Consider the following 10639-nt stretch of genomic DNA (forward strand, 5'->3'; position numbering starts at 1 on the left):
AAGATTTAACAAGAAAAAATCAGATTTAAAAAACATAAAAGTAGAATTCTTTCACTTTCTAATATGTGAATGTCTTACTATCAAATATCTAGATTAAGCATGCTACATCTTGAACTGGTCTAAGAATGAAACATTTAGATTAAATATAAAATGTGTAAGAGTTCATCTATAGCCTTAATCCATAAGAGTGGACAAGCCTTGAGAAGAACTCATAAACATTAAAGGAAATTAAGAGGTAGAGAAACTAAATACAGAAAAGTAATATTGTTTTAGGCTTCTCTATTTTCCAATGGAGGGGAGATTAGCTTAAGGTCATTGCAAGTGATAAAGAAAGATAGATGGAGAAGAACAAGTGTTGCTTCATTAGACAAAGATAATTACAATCTCTCTTCACTCTCTCACTTACAAGCATTACATAATTTTAATGGAAAACCTAAGCTAAAAATAGAAAATACAGGAGAAAAGGCCAAGGGGCTTTAGGTTAAAGGAAGAGAGGTAAGAAGTCAAGAGAGACCCTTTCTCAATTGAAAAATGGGCTATTTATAAAAATCCTAGGTTCTGGAAGGATCCATTTTTAGTCCCCTTCACTATTGCAGATAAGTGTGAAGCATACTCGAGCAATTTTAGGACGTTCCAATCTTGGTCCACTGTGTCACGGTTGGGTTGAAAGCTTTGGTCTTGAAATTTGGCTAGGATGCTTGATTGATCCTCTAGATTGAAATACAATGTCTAATTTCTGATTTCAGGGCTCAATTTGATGGTTTGATCTTTGATCTGCACAATGAACACACGTAATTAGAGTTTTTTGACAAATGCAATTATTTATGTACAATTAAGCCTAATTAGCATAGAAAAACATGCAACGTGATATTTCGAGATTTAATATGATTATTTACTTAATATAGAGAAATAAGGATAAAAATTAATATAAATGTCAGGGAAAAGTGCGGATAACTTAGTATTTTGAGACACTGATCATAGATCGAAATTGAACCCACCATCCCAAGCCAAATTATTGATTTCGAATTTGAGTACTATGTGTATAACCAATCTTACGGCTTTTCTAGTTTCGGAGCTCTTTTGTGTTGATGACTTTGGTTATCTATCATTGAGGAGATCGACTTGTTTTGGACACCTTTTGGTTGAAAGGTTCTCATTTGGCATTTTTCTTTTGGCCTACTTTTTCGGTTTTCTTATCTAATTCAAGATTAGTTTTTTTTTTTTTTTTTGAAATTGTAGCACAACATATGGTGATACTTAGTAGCTACAAAGTACAAACTAAGGAAGAAGTCTCATCATTAAAAGTCTGGAACTTTTTATCTATTTGAAGATCAAAATTATTCAAATTCTAACACAACATAGGGTTATAACCATGGTTTTAAAACTCGTTTTGATGTCTTGTCTCGTCCATGGACGAGACTGAGTCATCTCGAACGAGTTTTCCAATACGTTTGAGTCATCTCGTTCAACAATGAGACGAATGAACCATGATTTTAAATCTCATCCTATACGTTTGACTTGTCTATCAGTCTCGTTGGTGGACGATAATGAGACGTATTAGACGAGATTTAAACCATGGTTATACCTAGTAGTTGCAAACCGAGGAAGAAGTCTCTACATTATTTGTTGAAAATAGGTTGTTTTAAGTATGGAGGTTACAAAATGAGGCCTTTTGAGATATCTGACGGGATAAGAGACTAGGTTGATCAGAAATGGGACAGTTTAATGGAGAAACATTGGATACTTAGTTTAAATTCCTCAGGCGTAAAACATTGACAATATCTAATGAGGATTAGTATTGTAGAATGCAACTGATGATAAGAATTACTACAATTTTATCTCGTCAATGGCGAAATCTTCCCAGTCAAGGAGAATTGATGGAGACATCAAATCTTGAAGATTAGATTTTGGTTTGCATTTAGATTTTTGTTTTAAGATTTAATTTTATGTTTTTAGGGTTTATTTTCATATTTTATTGGCCTATGGTCTTAGTGTAATATTTATAGTCAGTTTAGTTAATTTACTTTGTCTTTTATTTAAGTTTAGTAGGGTTTGAAAATTAGAAGAGAGAAAGTTACGGAATTTAGGTATTTTTGTTTTATTAGAACTTTTGGTTGACTTTCACTGTATTAGAGTTTATTTTTAGAGAATGAATGGAATAAACAAGAAGTTTATGTTTTCTTTGAATGTTGGTGCATTCAACATGATTGATGCCATATAAATCATTGAGGTGATTCCAAGGTAGATATCAATTTTTTTTTTTTTTTTTTAAATCTTCTTCTTATCATCTATCTTTTTGTTTAATTGTAAGAAATCAAGAAACCATTAAGAACCCTTTAATCCTTTTAAGAACCTAACCCATAAATTTTATTTTCTTGATTATTTTTTTTTAAGAAATCTTGAATTCTTGATTCTTGATACTTGATTTCTTGAAGTCTTGGATTCTTGAATCTTGAATCTTGAATTTTGATACCCCTTTTTTGATTCTTAAAACTTACAAACCTCAACCCTTAATCTTTTCTCCATTATCTTAACATTTAATCATTACCCTATAAACCTTAACCGTTATCATTCCCTTCCCCTACAAGGATTACTCGTACTTGCTTAAAATTCAAAATTAAATTACCCTATCCTACCTAAATCCTTACCCAATCCTCAACTAGATTTTCCTAAATCCTCTATTTTTCCAAATCAAATTCCATTTTCTTATTTCCCCGCATCGTCCTGCATCAATTAGCCTCTCTATTGTTGGAGTCTTTAATATCACTTTATTTGGATTCTCATCTCTAAAAAGATTGAGGTTTCATGGTAGTGTGGTTTAGCCATTGAGATACTATTGAAATTGAGCTCAACCTATATTTTTATTGCTTGGGTAAAAGATTATTTCTCTTGATTCCCTCGATATTACCGCCATATGTGACATATTTTGCAAAATCTTCAACACAATAGTGTTCCTCAAGAAATGATGCAACATCTAATGCTTTTAGAAAATGACCTGGACAATTTTAGAAGCCCTAAAGCCCTAAATTTTCTTGGACCTTCTAGTGAACCGTAGAGGCATTCTCCAAGTTTAGAAGGATCATACATCTACGGATATTCATGTAAATGTTGCCATGTATATAGAATGTCCTAGAGACATATTAGGAAATATGCAACCCCTTGAGATGTATAGAGTTTTCTATGATAGTTGGGGCGTTGCCATTTGGAATGATTCGATCTTTATTCTTCTTTATGCATTGTAGGCATCCTAGCAATTGTGTGGAATACAAATTACATTCCCAAATTCTCAAGTGTGTACTTGTATTATCTTTTGTGCTTTAGTTTGTTAGTGAGTGTTCTAGTGTCCCAAGTCACGTGGGAAAGGCTCACTCAAGCATTCAAAGAGTTGATTATGTTAGTCTCCTGTAATGTTACATTCTGTGTATAATTAAGATGGTGTGTACTGTTAGAACTTTTTTCTTTTGCTAGGTAACTGAGAAACCAACGTGGTGTACTTAAAAAAATGCGACTCAAATATAGTTCTCAACAAAGGGATCTCCTTCAAAACCTTACATATCTCCTTGTTATCATCTATGACAAATGCAATTGCTATCATCAATATTGCAAACTCTCTCGCAATGTAGTTCCTCGTATCTAACGATAGTCAACAAAATGGGTGCACAATAATACATTGAAGAGGATTCAAAGAGAATATTCTTGGTAAATAGATCACTATCTGTGGAAGATATATTATTTGATCCAAAATTCAAGGATTTTTGACTCATATCTCTTCATGTGTTAGTCACTTTGATTACTAAAGATTAATGCCACACCTTTGTGGGCTATTTTGGGTCATTGAAATTGTGTCAAGAGTGGACCAAATAATAAGCAAGAGATCCACTACCTTATAGTGGAGATCATATCTAGTTCATGAAATTATTAGAAAGCATTTTTTTTTTTCCAAAAATCAAAGTGGTTATTAGACAATGATATATTTTTATTCATGGGGTTTTTGAGGGTGAAAGGACTGAATAAATAATCGAACCCGTGACCTATATGAACCTAGCGCTCTGATACCATGTTAACCAACTACTCTAAACGACCGATCTATTGGAGAGGGGGAGAACCAGTGTTTTAAAAACCGAACCGGACCGACAGTCCAACAGAGGCTGATCAGATTTTATAACACAGTTGGTCCGGTTGAACAGTCAGTTTTGAAAAAAGAACTGCCAGTTTGTTTTAGAAGGCTGGTTCGAGTGAGAGAATCATTGATTCTCAAGGACCAGTTCTTGAAATATAAAACTAAAGGGTTGGGTTCGGATCCGTTTAGTCCTAAGAATGACTTATGAAAAAAACACATGGTCTCAATCCTTTAAACTCAAAATTGAATGGTTGAGATTTATGAATATCTTGATAACACAAATCTCGGAGACACTTAATCGAAGGATAAATCTCAACCATTTTTATATTTTGCATTTATAAAGGGTTTGGATCACGTGTTTCTCTCTTGAGTCATTCTTACGAGTCGAGGGATCCTGACCCAAAACTAAAATAGGAATGTAGAAAGCCTCTCAACTCCCACAGTCCCACATCCTTTTTAACTTCTAATTAGGGATTTTAAATGAAATTTGAAAAATGTCGAAGATTAAGGAAATTGAAGGCATATTTTCCATTGATTTTTCAGATTTCTATTTGCTTGGTTGACTTGATCTTCTTCAGTATTTTGTTCTAAAAACTAAAAAAGGTTTGAAGCTTCATCTTTGAAGAATGGAGAGAAGATAATTTTCAGGTTTTATTTCTGTTATTTTAGTTTGTTCTTCTTCTTTGATTCTATTGTGGGTTTTGATGCGCTCCCTATCGAACATAAAGCTTTGATTCTATTTTTTTGTTTTTTATATACATAGAATCAAAGATTTTCACAGTGAAATCCTACTCATAAAATTATTTTTTATATGTAATAAACCTTTGCACCTAATAAAGAGAAGGCCCCCCAAAAATTTATTTTTAAAATTTTCAGTGGAAATTCTACCCCTCCCGCCAATGGTTTTAATAGAGGAACAAAATTTGGATTAAATTATTATTCAATTTGGATAAATTAGGAAAAAATTCAGAAAATTTTTAGAGACTTTAAAAATGATGTTTTAGTGTAGTTTTAAAATAGGTGTATTTTTCATATATACAATAAATTATATCTAGGTTTAAAAAATATATCACAATTATAAAAAATAAAAATAAAAATCATTGAAAAATGGTAAGGTATTGACAGTAACTATTAAAAGTTTAAATATGACAAGTTGAATTGTTCATCTCACTGATTTGAATCCTAGATCTCGAAGATTTGAGTTGGCCCATTTCATGGTATAAGGGGCATTAAATATATCTTCTTCTTATTTTTTATTTCAAATTAATGAAAATATGTAAAGTCAAGGAAGGAAATTTTAGGTTTTTCCATATTGTTATACATATATAAAGGGTGTCGCATCTGTTATTATTTCTTCCATTATAATTTATTAGAACCTTTATCTTTAAGTCTCACGCACAAAACTCTATCTTATCTTTTAAATCTATATGTCTCTCTTATACACATTCTATCTTTCTTTATAAACAACTTAAAGAGTTAACAAGAGATTTGGCATGGTTTGGAACATCAAGAAGCAAAGAGGGCATCTTGAAAAAATAAATAAAATATTTAAATTAATTAAAAATAATTTTAATTGGTCTCATTTAAATCTTACATAATCAATTTATTCATTTTTTATTATGGATCTTGTTAATGTGTGCCCAATAAACTACCTTAAATACACTTTGTAAATTAGCAATGAGGATATTGTTGATAAAAATATCTTTTGAGGGAATTTGTAGTAGGGAATTCAATTTCTTAAGAGTGTGTAATGCAAGCTAACGTGTGCCCGTAGGGCATATATTAACAAAACCCTTTTATTATTATTATTATTATTATTTTTTAATATTTTTTTAATCAATAAAAAAATGTTTTTAATCTTATTTTGAATTTAGTTTAATTTTTTTTGTTAATGTTTTAATTTAATTATTCATTTTATCTATTGAAAATAATATATTAGCAAAATTTGGATGTCAAAATTTAATTAGTAATTTTAGATCTCAAGAAATGAAAAAAATAATTTTTTTTATTATATATATAATTAAGTAATATTATTATATTAAATATTCAAAAGGCCCATTTAGGATTCTTGCCTTAGCTTCAACTTGTATCGAGGTCCTATGTGTAAATGTGACCTCATATTGAGCTTTCGATGTATACTCCCAAATTTTGAATTTGTTGATTAACCCTGAAAAAAATGTTTTGCTCTAGGGGGGATCCCTAATTTGAGTAATTTCAAAAGGATAGGTGTGTTGTAAGTAAAAGTTGATGTGCCAATAGGGTCTCTCTAATTTTGGCTCCACCCAATCTCTCTCTCGCTCGCGCAGACAAGGCCGGTGTCACACCACACTTTGTTCGTTCACGATTCAAAAATGTGACCGTTGTACGAAACGGGTATCCTTTTAAATATTTCCTTAAATCATCTCTAATCGTTGGATTGAACAAGATCGGACGGTGAAGAAATATAACCGTTGAACAGTATTTGGTAACTCTCGAACCTTACAAAAATTCCCTTGCTTCGTTATCAGTCTCACTCGAGACTCCAGAGCGAGAGACAGAGAGAGAGAGAGAGAGAGAGAGTCAGATCTGTTCTGGAATTTTTGATTGTCTCGTAAACCCTAGTTTTTAAGTTAAAGATGATAAGTGGCAGAGAATCTGAAACGGGATCAGACCATCGAGATATATGACTGAGAATCTGAAACGGGAAACCTTATAAATTTCTCTTCGATTCCAGTCTCATTCGCCGGCAAAGAGGAGCAAGACCAAATATGACCGTTGGAAAATCCTCAAATTCTACAGTTGCAATGGAGGTTTGGTGTGATCTCATTAAACCCTAATTTTCCTCTCCTCTGTAACTCTCTCCATTAGTTTTTATTTTTCACTCTATTCTTGAAGTTTATTTTTATGGTTTCTTAAAAAATGAAGGTTTCACCCAAAAAATGGAAACACCATATTTCTTTTTCTTTTTTCTGAAGGTGTTCATATAAAAAAAGAAGCTTTTTAAGTAAAGCAACTAGAAAATATAATTGGGACAATTTTGAAGTTTATCCTTGGACCAGTTGGGTTTGGAGCTTATCTTATAAATATACCTGTCACAGTCATGGTTTTAAATCTCGTCTGAGGCCGAGACGACTCATCCGAGTTGTCTCGGTATCATCCACCACCGAGACAAGTTGACAAGTCATCTCAAAGACATGGTTTGTTCTAATTCTAAGGCATTTTTTTAAACCTTGCCAAAGATGACTCAAATAAATCGGATATCTCATCCGAGATGACTCGGTCTTGTTCATGGAGGAGACATCAAAACGAGTTTTAAAACCATGATACCCAATAATTAAAAGGATACTGTTGAAGTAACATTGTGGGGGACATTTCTGACGTGGATTCCCCGCAATGTTACTCCAGCACGACTCTAATTAAAACCCTACGCAGATATAAGATTTTTCTTTTTTGATATGAAAAGTTTCATGTATTCCATAATATGTACTAATTCCTATCTTTTTGTTTGGTGCAATATATCTTGACAATAAGCTTAGGTATTCTATGAACTACGAAGAATCTTCATGAAACTTCCTAGACTTTCTCAAATAGGGTATTAATTCTGATTCTGAATTCAGATTCTTAATCTTGGGAAATTTTCTTAGAATGTAGCTTCCTCAAATGTTACTTTGTCACCAACAATTTTGCTATTAAAGAGGATCCACTATGTAAAGATCACTGTATGACATAAATCTTACGGTTTCTCATTCCAACAATTTTATCATGTTGATACTATTTTATGGCTCCATGTAGAGGAGGACATTGTCACTACGAAGAATCTTCATGAAACTTCCTAGACTTTCTCAAATAGGGTATTAATTCTGATTCTGAATTCAGATTCTTAATCTTGGGAAATTTTCTTAGAATGTAGCTTCCTCAAATGTTACTTTGTCACCAACAATTTTGCTATTAAAGAGGATCCACTATGTAAAGATCACTGTATGACATAAATCTTACGGTTTCTCATTCCAACAATTTTATCATGTTGATACTATTTTATGGCTCCATGTAGAGGAGGACATTGTCACATTGTTGTATGGCTTTACGGAAATTATTTGTATAATACTTATCATGTTGATACTATATTATTTTATTATGTTGATACCATTTCGATGCATTCTTTTTTCCCCCCCAGTTTTGACCATGAGTTTCATTCATTGACACCATCATTGGAGAATGCTGGTTCATTATTTCTTATATTCTTAAAGGAAAAACTCATATCTTACAACGCATACGCGGGGAAGCTAAAATTTTTGATGCTTTGAGCAACTTTTTCAGCATGTGTAAACATTTATTTTTTTGCTTATAGCTGAAGTTCCTTTAGGGTACCTGGTTAACTTTTTCTAATACTTTGGTTATGATAATCACCGTTGAAGCTTTATCCTAGATGGAAATCAAAGTTAGATTCGTTTTCTCGTGCATTATCCCCCCTAATATGAATTGCATCTTTTGCTCATATAAATGATTTGGCAAAAAAATTTCAATCGGTTGCCAAGTTTAACACAATCCTCCTTCGTTTTTTCATGCATTTTTATCTTCTTTGATGAATTACGTCTTTACTCATAAAATGATTTGGTAATTTATTTTCAATCGGTTGTCAACTTAACATAGTCTTCCTTCATTAATATGAGACTAAACTTTATATTAGCAAAGTTAATGATGAATAATAGGTAGGAATAAAGAAATCTACTAGTAAATTGAGGAAATAACCTAAGCTTTAAAAAGAAGGTTAAAATCAACGAAACTATAAAAGATTGATATTAACAAACTTTTTCTTACACCATACACCCTGTTTAGTTGACCAATGAAGATTTTTTTATAACTCATCTTTCGAAGTGAGATAAAATTAGAAATGAACATGCTTGATAAGATGTTGGAATAGCTCCTGTAAGCAATAGACTAAGATAATTTTGGTTGAAATGGTTTGGGCATGTCCAACAAAGATCAATTTCAACCCCCGATTAAAGAGAATAGGTAAGTTGAAGGTTCTAAAAGAGCATGAGAAAGACCGAGGAACAAGACTCATTTAGTAATCCTAAATCTTTGGGACAAGTCTTTGGCGACGATGAACATCATCAATCATTAGAGTTGTTGTCATCATCATCTTTATTGTAGTTTCCGTCGTTGTCTTCATCAGTACCATTGTCGTTGTCGTCTTCATCATTATAATAGAAGCCTTGTCCCAACAATTTGGGATTATCTTAAGGAATCTTGTTCCTCAATTCAATTTTTTCTCAAGCCATGCTTGAAAACCCTAGATGAACTGAATGAATTGCCAAATTCATGTTAAGCAGCGTTATTTTTACATTGAATGGCCATCTAATCTTATTTGTTTAATTTATTTGGGATTGGGGCTGACGGATTGGGTTTAGATTTGTAGTGTAAATAGACAATATGTTGGGACAGTCCAAGTTACACCAAATAATTAGAAACTTCCCTTATAAACTAATTGTTTTAAATTGACTAGAACGACTCTCCTAATATGGTTGGCTTTCTAAAAGTAAACTAGATATTGAGCCATTATGTTTTTTAAGGGTAAAAAGCGTAGTCCTTCTTTTAATTTTGGAATTTTAGGTGATAATAATATCATGTGAGGATAGTTCTGGTTCTCTTTTTTGTTTGATTTGGGTGTGTGTGTATGTGGGATTTGTTTTTTAATTTGATATCCATTACTGGACTCTTTTCCCAGTACAGAATGCAACTATTGTGCTTGCAAACAAAATGATAGTGGTATGTGGTGAATTTTGTGAGGGATTGTTAGAAAATGTGTATGTGGGATTTGGTTTGATATCCATTACTTGACTCTTTTACCTATATAGAATACAACTATTGTGCTTGCAAACAAAATGATTGTGGTTGATGGTGAATTTTGTGAGGGATTGTTGGAAGATGTGTATGTAATTGAATTCTATTTTTCTCTTTAAATTTCAGACCTAATCACACTTCTCAGTAATTTTTCATGTTATACACTAACAAGTCAAATGGTAGCCAAACTCAACTAGTCGTTACTTGCTCCAATACGGATCCCAATGTCGCAATAATTTCCTTTACAGAAACTGATGTAAAGTGCGTCAGTTTTGCCATGATTTTCACTCATTTAACACCATCACCGGGAAAAATTTTATTCACTTTTTCTTCTATTATTGGGTTTTTCTTTTAAAAACATATTAATTATACAGTTGGAGAACCACAAGGCTTTCGAAAAGATCAAATCTTGCATTGCATATGTGCAGAGCCTAAAATTTTGATATTGAGGCAACTTTTTTCAGCTTGTGTAGTTTATTTATTTTCGCTTATACTCGAGGTTCTTATAATGTATGTGATTAATTTTTTCTAAGGAGAATGATCATATTTTGTCCTTTTTCTGATTTTACTAGCAAATGCAATGAACAGAGGATCATGTGTATTTGCCATACGTTCCTTTCTGAAGTTTCTTGCCTTGAGGTTTGCCTGTTTGGTTTCATTTCTGTTGGTTCACATATAATTGGAAGCATATTTGTT

Source organism: Akebia trifoliata, chromosome 3 (genome assembly GCF_017979445.1).
Source record: "Akebia trifoliata isolate Shusen 1 chromosome 3, ASM1797944v1, whole genome shotgun sequence".
Lineage (NCBI taxonomy): Eukaryota > Viridiplantae > Streptophyta > Magnoliopsida > Ranunculales > Lardizabalaceae > Akebia > Akebia trifoliata.